This window comes from Procambarus clarkii, chromosome 25 (genome assembly GCF_040958095.1).
Source record: "Procambarus clarkii isolate CNS0578487 chromosome 25, FALCON_Pclarkii_2.0, whole genome shotgun sequence".
Classification (NCBI taxonomy): domain Eukaryota; kingdom Metazoa; phylum Arthropoda; class Malacostraca; order Decapoda; family Cambaridae; genus Procambarus; species Procambarus clarkii.
Window position 1 is genome coordinate 19,230,088 of NC_091174.1, and position 13,816 is coordinate 19,243,903.

General features: G+C 46.5%; 1 protein-coding gene across 1 annotated transcript in view; it reads left to right on the top strand.

Moving 5' to 3' along the window:
- The first annotated feature begins 507 nt into the window (after positions 1-507).
- Positions 508-13,816, top strand: part of LOC138368647 (uncharacterized) — a 203,217-nt gene continuing 189,908 nt past the window's right edge. The window contains exon 1 of the mRNA XM_069331350.1: positions 508-636. The gene's annotated coding sequence lies outside the window, so the exon portion shown is untranslated. The remainder of the gene's footprint in view (positions 637-13,816) is intronic.

Genomic DNA, 13,816 nt, shown 5'->3' on the forward strand with positions numbered 1-13,816 from the left:
TGTTTCTTGCCTCCAGGCACTGGCTGATGAACACTAACACTGAGCCCCTTTCATCTTGGTGTGAATCTTATTTCAGATTTTGAGTTGAGCGCATAGTTTATCGTGTCTTTCACAGACTCGTTCAAGAGTCATGACTCTCACTGCTCACAAAACAATCACTTAATTCGAAACAATTCCATTTTCTGCCCTCTGGCTTTGATTATGTTCAACCTATCTTCTACCGAGTGCTGTCTTGTATGATCACATAACTCAATGGAAGACATGAAAGACCAAACATCCACCATACTGCATACATTTAGACATTCCAGCATAACCCAGACTAAAATTATTTTCCTCGAGTTGGATGTAGAGTTGTATGACTCAGAGAGGGCTGAATAATGCTGCATGTGACTGCAGTATCGCAGCGGTTGGAATACGTGTAATATCACTAGTATATTCTGGGTGTCTGCTAAAGCGCGGTATGTACAGGTATACCGTCGAACACTTGGTAATGCACAAGTGCACAGAGCAGCAGGCACACTCGGCGGGTCCCACTAAATTTTGTCCTCAGTCAGGTGAACATCGTCCAGCTGTCTGGCGCCCGTCCGCTCGCCAGCCTTCGTCTCTCCTCCACTCTTCTGTCGTCATAAGTACATGGTATCTCTTTCAATATTTTCCACTGTTGACATGATGCACGGGGTGGTGGAACACTGTTGACATGATGCACGGGGTGGTGGAACACTGTTGACATTATGCGCGGGTTGGTGGAACACTGTTGACATGATGCACAGGGTGGTGGAACACTGTTGACATGATGCACGGGGTAGTGGAACACTGTTGACACGTTGCACGGGGTGGTGGAACACTGTTGATACGTTGCACGGGGTGGTGGAACACTGTTGACATGATGCACGGGGTGGTGGAACACTGTTGACACATTGCACGGGGTGGTGGAACACTGTTGATACGTTGCACGGGGTGGTGGAACACTGTTGACATGATGCACGGGGCGGTGGAACACTGTTGACACGTTGCACGGGGTGGTGAAACACTATTGACACGTTGCACGGGGTGGTGGAACACTGTTGACATGATGCACGGGGCGGTGGAACACTGTTGACACACTGCACAGGGTGTTGGAACACTGTTGACACTGTGTAGGGGGCGGTGGAACACTGTTGACACACTGCAAGTAGTAGGGATGGAAACGCACAGACGATTTTTTTGAGGGGAGGGGAAAATCGTCTGTGTGAGCCATGGCTTTCAGGGTTTTCAGGTCAAAAATCGTCTGTGTGAGCCATGGTTTTCAGGTAAATTTAGAATATCGTCTGTGCGTTGCCAGGGTTTTCAGGAGAATTTGGCTAGTCACAGATTTGGGATTAAGGACTTCTTATGAGCAAGTAATTTCGGAGATTTTAGAAGTTTGTTAAGGTTTCTTATGATGAAAATAAGTTCATACGAGTTTGTTAAAGTTCTTATGGGAGAAATTCAAATATCGTCTGTGAGTTGCCAGGGTTTTCAGGAGAATTTGGGGAGTCACAGATTTGGAATTAAGGAATTCGTATGAGGAAAATAATTTTTGAGATTATAGACGTTTGTTAAGTGTTCTTATGAGGAAAATAAGTAGGAAAATCTTATAGAATTTTTTTAGAAATATCGTGTTTGTGTCACAGCATTTCCAGATAAACTCTATGGACAACCTTTGCCCGTTTTCAATCACACATTTTTCAAAGAGCATTTTCAGAGAATATTGTCTTAGACGTTTTGTTAAGGAAAACAGACAAATTAGCCATAACATTTAGTTTTATATCCATTTACGGCTATTTCACCTGTAAAGACCAAAATTGAACAGAGCCCAGTTATAGACAGAAATTCGTCAGAGACCAGTTTGTGCCCCAAATTCTCAGAGTCCACTTTGTTAGCAAAATTAGTCAGACAGTTTAAAGCTCAAATTTCATCAGAGTTCTGTTTATGCCTGAAATAATCAGTCAAGTTTTAGCCAGAAAATTAACAGAGTCAAATTAACAACAGAAATTCGTCAGAGTCCTGTAATCTACCAATATTTGTCAGAGTCCACTTTTTGAGCAAAATTCGTCAGAGTCCATTTTCAACCCATTTTTCATCAGAGTTCATTTTATACCTAAATTTCGTCAGAGTCCAATTATCAACAGAAATTCGTCAGAGTCCAGCTTTCTAGCAAAATTCGTCAGAGCCCATTTTCAACCCATTTTTCATAAGAATCCATTTTATACCGAAATTTCGTCAGAGTCCAGTAAAGGCCAAAAATGATCTGAGTCCAATTATCAACAGAAATTCATCAGAGTCCAGTTTTCTAGCAAAATTCATCAGAGTCCTGTAATCTGTGAAAATTTGACAGAGTCCATTTTATACCTAATTTTCGCCAGAGTCCAGTTTATACCAAAAATTCACCAGAGTCCACTTTGAGAGCAAAATTCATCAGAGTCCAGTTCTTGATCGAAATTAATCAGAGTTCAATTGAAGACCCAAATTTGACAGAGACCACATTTCCATTAGTAACAGACCAATTTTCTCCAAAATTTAAAGCAGACATACTTCAAAATTAGTAATTAAGATCAAGTCAGTTACTGAGCTCCAGCTCTCGTCCCCCACCCTACTTCTCCCTCAAGTCTTTGTTAATATCCTATCAATTACCCTGAAATTTTACCTCTCTGTATTTCAGACACCGTAAATAAGATCAAAACAGTTATCGAGCTCCAGCTCTTGTCCCCATTTTAGTTCTCTCTCGTATCTTTGTAAATAACCAATCAATTTTCCCTGAAATTTTTACCCTCTGTATTTCAGACATAGTAAATATGATATAAACAATTATAAAACTCTAGCTCTTGTCCTCTGTCCAAGTTCACTCCTGTAAATTCATTACTATCAGTCCAAATCCCCCTGAGATTTGAACACTCAACTACATTTTCAGACCCCCCTGCAAATAAATCAAAGCAAATTATCGAGTTCCAACTCATGTTCTTCACTTAGTTAAATGTTCATCAAATTATTTCAGATCAAGCCTCTCTCCAGTCTATCAAAGTAAACATCATTTCTTTTAATACCCTTTTTGTACTCAGCTCTGTAATATTCACACGGTCATATAACACCTTACCTTCAATACCTTTTGTTTACCCAAGTAAGCAATAATCACATGGTCAAAATCACACCGTACACTTTCCCTCCCTTACCTTCTCATCCCCAACTTATCCAATTTTCAATAATCCTACTGTATTTTCATATTTTCTCTATATTCAGCTGTGTTCTTCACATTTGTCCATGTTATCTGTGTTCGCTCCATGTTCTACAAATGTTCACAGCAAGCTCAGTTCAAATTTTTTCACCTGTTTTTCTCATTTTTTCTGTTTTCTACCATTCTTCCCCGTATGTTCACTCTGTTTTTGGTATGTTTTTCATGTGCATCATATGTTCTCTGTATAACTTTTATACTCAATATTCATGTTCTCAATGTTCTTAGCTTGTTCTTCACATGTTCAGTGTTCATTCTTTGTATTCCCTATGTTCCTTATCATGTCTTCATATTCTCTATAAGTTGATATTCCCTGCATGTTCACTCTATTCATCAACTTTTTCTTACATGTTTTCTGTGTTCACTGTGTTCATTCCCTAACTTAACCTCAATTTCTTATGTTCTTTGTTTCTTTAACCCATTTTGTTTCTTCCATTCACTAACTAGTTCTTTTTTCAAATATTATCATCGGGAATACAGTTCCCTCAACAATTTTAGTCACCAAGTTTTATTTGCAAAAACTATGTCAAAGTAATTCTCGTAGTCAACTTAATAGTTCTACCAACCCTGTTCTTAAAAATCTACACTTTATTCAGTTCCAAATTTACAAAGACAAACCTTTCTTGTAACTTCTTATCTAAAAATCTTTCTCCAATCAACTAAAACATAGTCACTTTCGTCATTTCTCAACTAAACTTATTATCCAATAAACCAAAAATAGTCAGGATTAATCTCATTCAACACCGTTCTTAACTAAAACAACCTTTCTCTTAGCTAAAAATTGTCAAAGGAATCTTTCCAACACTGTTCATAACTAACTTTATCAATCGTCAAGTAATTGAAAATAGTTATGTTCATCATTTCGTAACAGCCATTATGTTTCGTCAAGTAAGAAAAAATAACCAAAGATATCTTTCATCGCTGTTCTTAACTGACATTATACTTTGGGGAGCACGAAATAGTCTCCCTCATCATGTTTTGTCTTTTTTGCTTAACTAAAAGTATTCAACAGTCAACTAAAAAATAGTTACTTCATCATGTTTCCCTGTCATTTCTTAACTGAAATATCACTTCTCTCATCTGAAAAATAGTCATGTGTTGCCTCTTTCCAACACTGTTCTTGACGAAAGAAACCTTTCACTTCGCTAAAATAGTCATATTCATCATTGTTCCTAACTAAAATTATATGTCGTTAAGTAAGAAAAATAGTCAAAGGTGCTCTCCGTAACACCAAAGTTACTCTTCGAGAAATCAAAGACACTCTTCAATACATCAAGGACTTACTCAAAGACACCAAAGTTGCACTCAAAGACATCCTTTGAGACATCAAAGACATCCTTTAAGACATCAAAGTTATTCTCAGAGGCATAAAAGCTATTCTCAAAGACATAAAAGTTATTCTCAGAGACATGAAAGTTATTCTCAGAGACATAAAAGTTATTCTCTAAGTAACCTTTCGTTCATCAGAGAAACTTTCTAAGACATCTTCGTTCATTAAAGTTAATCTCAGAGGCATAAAAGTCATTCTCAGAGCTATCAAACTTGTTCTCAAAGTCATCAAAGTTATTCCAAGAGACGTCAAAGTTAATCTAAGACATCATCTTTCATCAAAGCTATTCTCTCTAAGCCATCAATGTTCTTCTCTAAGACATAACAAGTTATTCTCTGAGCTAACAAAATACTACTCATGTTCTCAAAGACATTCTCAAAGTCATCAAAGTTATTCTAAGAGCTAACAAAAGTTATTCTCAGAGTCACCTTCGTTCTTCAGAGAAACTTTCCAAAACATCTTTGTTCATCAAAGTTATTCTCGGAGTCATCAAAAGGTTTTCTCTAACTTGAAGAAACTTGAAGATGAATTTTGCTAGAAAACTGGACTCTGATGAATTTCTGTTGATAATTGGACTCAGATCATTTTTGGCCTTTACTGGATTCTGACGAAATTTTGGTATAAAATGGACTCTGATGAAAAATGGGTTGAAAATGGGCTCTGACGAATTTTGCTAGAAAGCTGGACACAGACGAATTTTGCTAGAAAGCTGGACTCTGACGAATTTCTGTTGATAATTGGACTTTGACGAAATTTAGGTATAAAATGAACTCTGATGAAAAATTAGTTGAAAATGGACTCTGACGAGTTTTGCTCAAAAAGTGGACTCTGACAAATTTTGGTAGATTACAGGACTGACGAATTTCTGTTGTTAATTGGACTCTGTTAATTTTCTGGCTAAAACTTGACTCTGATTATTTCAGGCATAAACAGAACTCTGATGAAATTTGAGCTTTAAACTGTCTCTGACTAATTTTGCTAACAAAGTGGACTCTGAGAATTTGGGGTACAAACTGGTCTCTGACGAATTTCTGTCTATAACTGGGCTCTGTTCAATTTTGGTCTTTACAGCTGAAATAGCCGTAAATGGATATAAAACTAAATGTTATGGCTAATTTGTCTGTTTTCCTTAACAAAACGTCTAAGATAATATTCTCTGAAAATGCTCTTTGAAAAATGTGTGATTGAAAGCGGGCAAAGGTTGTCCATAGAGTTTACCTGGAAATGCTGTGACACAAACACGATATTTCTAAAAAAATTCTATAAGATTTTCCTACTTATTTTCCTCATAAGAACACTTAACAAACGTCTATAATCTCAGAAATTATTTTCCTCATGCGAATTCCTTAATTCCAAATCTGTGACTCCCCAAATTCTCCTGAAAACCCTGGCAACTCACAGACGATATTTGAATTTCTCCCATAAGAACTTTAACAAACTCGTATGAACTTATTTTCATCATAAGAAACCTTAACAAACTTCTAAAATCTCAGAAATTACTTGCTCATAAGAAGTCCTTAATCCCAAATCTGTGACTAGCCAAATTCTCCTGAAAACCCTGGCAACGCACAGACGATATTCTAAATTTACCTGAAAACCATGGCTCACACAGACGATTTTTGACCTGAAAACCCTGAAAACCATGGCTCACACAGACGATTTTTCCCCCCCAAAAAAATCGTCTGTGCGTTGGCATCCCTACTACTACTGCACGGGGTGGTGCAACACTGTTGACATGATGCACGGGGTGGTGGAACACTGTTGACATGATGAACGGGGTGGTGGAACACTGTTGACATGATGCACGGGGTGGTGGAACACTGTTGACATGATGCACGGGGTGGTGGAACACTGTTGACATGATGCACGGGGTGGAGGAACACTGTTGACATGATGCACAAGGTGGTGGAACACTTGACACGATGCACGGGGTGGTGGAACACTGTTGACACACTGCACGGGGTGGTGGAACACTGTTGACACTGTACGGAGTAGTGTAACACTGTTCACACTGTGTAGGGGTGGTGGAACACTGTTGACACGCTGCACGGGGTTGTAGAACACTGTTGACACTGTGTACGGGGTGGTGGAACACTGTTGACACACTGCGCGGGGTGGTGGAACACTGTTGACACTGTGTAGGGGGCGGTGGAACACTGTTGACACACTGCACGGGGTGGTGGAACACTGTTGACACTGTACGGGGTGGTGGAACACTGTTCACACTGTGTAGGGGGTTGTGGAACACTGTTGACACTGTGCACGGGGTGGTGGAACACTGCTGACACTGTGTACGGGGTGGTGGAACACTGTTGACACTCTACACGGGGTGGTGGAACACTGTTGACACTGTGTACGGGGTGGTGGAACACTGTTGACACTGTGCATGGGATGGTGGAACACTGTTGACACACTGCACGGGGTGGTGGAATACTGTTGACACTGTGCACGGGGTGGTGGAACACTGTTGACACTGTGTACGGGGTGGTGGAACACTGTTGACATGATGCACGGGGTGGTGGAACACTGTTGACATGATGCACGGGGTGGTGGAACACTGTTGACATGATGCACGGGGTGGTGGAACACTGTTGACATGATGCACGGGGTGGTGGAACACTGTTGACATGATGCACGGGGTGGTGGAACACTGTTGACACACTGCACGGGGTGGTGGAACACTGTTGACACTGTATGGAGTGGTGGAACACTGTGTAGGGGGTGGTGGAACACTGTTGACACGCTGCACGGGGTTGTGGAACACTGTTGATACTGTGTACGGGGTGGTGGAGCAATGTTGACACACTGCTCGGGGTGGTGGAACACTGTTGACACTGTGTAGGGGGCGGTGGAACACTGTTGACACACTGCACGGGGTGGTGGAACACTGTTGACACTGTACGGGGTGGTGGAACTCTGTTCACATCGTGTAGGGGGTGGTGGAACACTGTTGACACTGTGCACGGGGTGGTGGAACACTGTTGACACTGTGTACGGGATGGTGGAACACTGTTGACACTCTACACGGGGTGGTGGAACACTGTTGACACTGTACGGGGTGGTGGAACACAGTTCACACTGTGTAGGGGGTGGTGGAACACTGTTGACACACTGCACGGGGTGGTGGAACACTGTTGACACTGTACGGGGTGGTAGAACACTGTTCACACTGTGTAAGGGGTGGTGGAACACTGTTGACACACTGCACGGGGTGGTGGAACACTGTTGACACTGTACGGGGTGGTGGAACACTGTTCACACTGTGTAGGGGGTGGTGGAACACTGTTGACACTGTGACGGGGTGGTGGAACACTGTTGACACTGTGTACAGGGTGGTGGAACACTGTTGACACTGTGTACGGGGTGGTGGAACACTGTTGACACTCTACACGGGGTGGTGGACCACTGTTGACACTGTGTACGGGGTGGTGGAACACTGTTGACACTGTGCACGGGATGGTGGAACACTGTTGACACTGTGTACGGGGTGGTGGAACACTGTTGACATTCTACACGGGGTGGTGGAACACTTTTGACACTGTGTACGGGGTGGTGGAACACTGTTGACACTCTACACGGGGTGGTGAAACACTGTTGACACTGTGTACGGGGTGGTGGAACACTGTTGACACTGTGAACGGGGTGTTGGAACACTGTTGACACTGTGTACGGGGTGGTGGACCACTGTTGACACTGTGTACGGGGTGGTGGACCACTGTTGACACTGTGCACGGGATGGTGGAACACTGTTGACACACTGCACGGGGTGGTGGAACACTGTTGACACTGTGCACGGGGTGATGGAACACTGTTGACACTCTACACGGGGTGGTGGAACACTGTTGACACTGTGTACGGGGTGGTGGAACACTGTTGACACTCTACACGGGGTGCTGAAACACTGTTGACACTGTGTACGGGGTGGTGGAACACTGTTGACACTGTGAACGGGTGGTGGAACACTGTTGACACTGTGTATGAGGTGGTGGAACACTGTTGACACTTTGAACGAGGTGGTGGAACCCTGTTGACACTGTGTAGGGGGGTGGAACACTGTTGACACTGTGTACGGGGTGGTGGAACACTGTTGACACACTGCACGGGGTGGTGGAACACTGTTGACACTGTGCACGGGGGCGGTGGAACACTGTTGACACTGTGTACGGGGTGGGTAACACTGTTGACACACTGCATGGGGTTGTGGAACACTGTTGATACTGTGCACGGGGGCGGTGGAACACTGTTGACACTGTGTACGGGGTGGTGGAACACTGTTGACACTGTGTACAAGGTGGTTGAACACTATTGACACTGTACGGGGTGGTGGAACACTGTTCACACTGTGTAGGGGGTGGTGGAACACTGTTGACACACTGCACGGGGTGGTGGAACACTGTTGACACTGTACGGGGTGGTAGAACACTGTTCACACTGTGTAGGGGGTGGTGGAACACTGTTGACACTGCACGGGGTGGTGGAACACTGTTCACACTGTGTAGGGGGTGGTGGAACACTGTTGTCACTGTGTACGGGGTGGTGGAACACTGTTGACACTGTGTACGGGGTGGTGGAACACTGTTGACACTGTACGGGGTGGTGGAACACTGTTAACACTCTACACGGGGTGGTGGACCACTGTTGACACTGTGTACGGGGTGGTAGAACACTGTTGACACTGTGCACGGGATGGTGGAACACTGTTGACACACTGCACGGGGTGGTGGAACACTGTTGACACTGTGCACGGGGTGGTGGAACACTGTTGACACTGTGTACGGGGTGGTGGAACACTGTTGACACTCTACACGGGGTGGTGGAACACTGTTGACACTGTGTACGGGGTGGTGGAACACTGTTGACACTCTACACGGGGTGGTGAAACACTGTTGACACTGTGTACGGGGTGGTGGAACACTGTTGACACTGTGAACGGGGTGTTGGAACACTGTTGACACTGTGTATGAGGTGGTGGAACACTGTTGACACTGTGAACGGGGTGGTGGAACACTGTTGACACTGTGTAGGGGGGGGTGGAACACTGTTGACACTGTGTACGGGGTGGTGGAACACTGTTGACACACTGCACGGGGTGGTGGAACACTGTTGATACTGTGGACGGGGACGGTGGAACACTGTTGACACTGTGTACGGGGTGGGTAACACTGTTGACACACTGCACGGGGTGGTGGAACACTGTTGATACTGTGCACGGGGGCGGTGGAACACTGTTGACACTGTGTACGGGGTGGTGGAACACTGTTGACACTGTGTAGGGGGCGGTGGAACACTGTTGACACACTGCACGGGGTGGTGGAACACTGTTGACACTGTACGGGGTGGTGGAACTCTGTTCACATCGTGTAGGGGGTGGTGGAACACTGTTGACACTGTGCACGGGGTGGTGGAACACTGTTGACACTGTGTACGGGATGGTGGAACACTGTTGACACTCTACACGGGGTGGTGGAACACTGTTGACACTGTACGGGGTGGTGGAACACAGTTCACACTGTGTAGGGGGTGGTGGAACACTGTTGACACACTGCACGGGGTGGTGGAACACTGTTGACACTGTACGGGGTGGTAGAACACTGTTCACACTGTGTAAGGGGTGGTGGAACACTGTTGACACACTGCACGGGGTGGTGGAACACTGTTGACACTGTACGGGGTGGTGGAACACTGTTCACACTGTGTAGGGGGTGGTGGAACACTGTTGACACTGTGACGGGGTGGTGGAACACTGTTGACACTGTGTACGGGGTGGTGGAACACTGTTGACACTGTGTAAGGGGTGGTGGAACACTGTTGACACTCTACACGGGGTGGTGGACCACTGTTGACACTGTGTACGGGGTGGTGGAACACTGTTGACACTGTGCACGGGATGGTGGAACACTGTTGACACTGTGTACGGGGTGGTGGAACACTGTTGACATTCTACACGGGGTGGTGGAACACTGTTGACACTGTGTACGGGGTGGTGGAACACTGTTGACACTCTACACGGGGTGGTGAAACACTGTTGACACTGTGTACGGGGTGGTGGAACACTGTTGACACTGTGAACGGGGTGTTGGAACACTGTTGACACTGTGTACGGGGTGGTGGAACACTGTTGACACTGTGTACGGGGTGGTGGAACACTGTTGACACTACACGGGGTGGTGGACCACTGTTGACACTGTGTACGGGGTGGTGGAACACTGTTGACACTGTGCACGGGATGGTGGAACACTGTTGACACACTGCATGGGGTGGTGGAACACTGTTGACACTGTGCACGGGGTGATGGAACACTGTTGACACTCTACACGGGGTGGTGGAACACTGTTGACACTGTGTACGGGGTGGTGGAACACTGTTGACACTCTACACGGGGTGCTGAAACACTGTTGACACTGTGTACGGGGTGGTGGAACACTGTTGACACTGTGAACGGGGTGGTGGAACACTGTTGACACTGTGTATGAGGTGGTGGAACACTGTTGACACTGTGAACGGGGTGGTGGAACACTGTTGACACTGTGTAGGGGGGTGGAACACTGTTGACACTGTGTACGGGGTGGTGGAACACTGTTGACACACTGCACGGGGTGGTGGAACACTGTTGACACTGTGTACGGGGTGGTGGAACACTGTTGACACTGTGTACGGGGTGGTGGAACACTGTTGACACTGTGTACGGGGTGGTGGAACACTGTTGACACTCTACACGGGGTGGTGGACCACTGTTGACACTGTGTACGGGGTGGTGGAACACTGTTGACACTGTGCACGGGATGGTGGAACACTGTTGACACTGTGTACGGGGTGGTGGAACACTGTTGACATTCTACACGGGGTGGTGGAACACTGTTGACACTGTGTACGGGGTGGTGGAACACTGTTGACACTCTACACGGGGTGGTGAAACACTGTTGACACTGTGTACGGGGTGGTGGAACACTGTTGACACTGTGAACGGGGTGTTGGAACACTGTTGACACTGTGTACGGGGTGGTGGAACACTGTTGACACTGTGTACGGGGTGGTGGAACACTGTTGACACTCTACACGGGGTGGTGGACCACTGTTGACACTGTGTACGGGGTGGTGGACCACTGTTGACACTGTGCACGGGATGGTGGAACACTGTTGACACACTGCACGGGGTGGTGGAACACTGTTGACACTGTGCACGGGGTGATGGAACACTGTTGACACTCTACACGGGGTGGTGGAACACTGTTGACACTGTGTACGGGGTGGTGGAACACTGTTGACACTCTACACGGGGTGCTGAAACACTGTTGACACTGTGTACGGGGTGGTGGAACACTGTTGACACTGTGAACGGGTGGTGGAACACTGTTGACACTGTGTATGAGGTGGTGGAACACTGTTGACACTTTGAACGGGGTGGTGGAACACTGTTGACACTGTGTAGGGGGGTGGAACACTGTTGACACTGTGTACGGGGTGGTGGAACACTGTTGACACACTGCACGGGGTGGTGGAACACTGTTGACACTGTGCACGGGGGCGGTGGAACACTGTTGACACTGTGTACGGGGTGGGTAACACTGTTGACACACTGCATGGGGTTGTGGAACACTGTTGATACTGTGCACGGGGGCGGTGGAACACTGTTGACACTGTGTACTGGGTGGTGGAACACTGTTGACACTGTGTACGGGGTGGTTGAACACTATTGACACTGTACGGGGTGGTGGAACACTGTTCACACTGTGTAGGGGGTGGTGGAACACTGTTGACACACTGCACGGGGTGGTGGAACACTGTTGACACTGTACGGGGTGGTAGAACACTGTTCACACTGTGTAGGGGGTGGTGGAACACTGTTGACACACTGCACGGGGTGGTGGAACACTGTTGACACTGCACGGGGTGGTGGAACACTGTTCACACTGTGTAGGGGGGTGGTGGAACACTGTTGACACTGTGTACGGGGTGGTGGAACACTGTTGACACTGTGTACGGGGTGGTGGAACACTGTTGACACTGTACGGGGTGGTGGAACACTGTTAACACTCTACACGGGGTGGTGGACCACTGTTGACACTGTGTACGGGGTGGTAGAACACTGTTGACACTGTGCACGGGATGGTGGAACACTGTTGACACACTGCACGGGGTGGTGGAACACTGTTGACACTGTGCACGGGGTGGTGGAACACTGTTGACACTGTGTACGGGGTGGTGGAACACTGTTGACACTCTACACGGGGTGGTGAAACACTGTTGACACTGTGTACGGGGTGGTGGAACACTGTTGACACTGTGAACGGGGTGTTGGAACACTGTTGACACTGTGTATGAGGTGGTGGAACACTGTTGACACTGTGAACGGGGTGGTGGAACACTGTTGACACTGTGTAGGGGGGTGGAACACTGTTGACACTGTGTACGGGGTGGTGGAACACTGTTGACACACTGCACGGGGTGGTGGAACACTGTTGATACTGTGGACGGGGACGGTGGAACACTGTTGACACTGTGTACAGGGGTGGGTAACACTGTTGACACACTGCACGGGGTGGTGGAACACTGTTGATGCTGTGCACGGGGGCGGTGGAACACTGTTGACACTGTGTACGGGGTGGTGGAACACTGTTGACACTGTGTACGGGGTTTTGGAACACTGTTGATACTGTGCACGGGGGCGGTGGAACACTGTTGACACCCTGCGCGGGGTGGTGTAACATTGTTGACGATACACAGGTGTGGTGGAACACTGTTGACGATACACAGGTGTGGTGGAACAATGTTGACTTTACACAGGTGTGGTGGAACAATGTTGACTATACACAGGTGTGGTGGAACAATGTTGACGATACACAGGTGTGGAACACAATGTTGACGATACACAAGTGTGGTGGAACAATGTTGACTATACACAGGTGTGGTGGAACAATGTTGACGATACACAGGTGTGGAACACAATGTTGACGATACACAGGTGTGGTGGAACAATGTTGACTATACACAGGTGTGGTGGAACAATGTTGGCTATACACAGGTGTGTTGAAACAATGTTCACGATACACAGGTGTGGAACACAATGTTGACGATACACAGGTGTGGTGGAACAATGTTGACTATACACAGGTGTGGTGGAACAATGTTGACGATACACAGGTGTGGAACACAATGTTGATGATACACAGGTGTGGTAGAACAATGTTGACGATACACAGGTGTGGTGGAACAATGTTGACGATACACAGGTGTGGTAG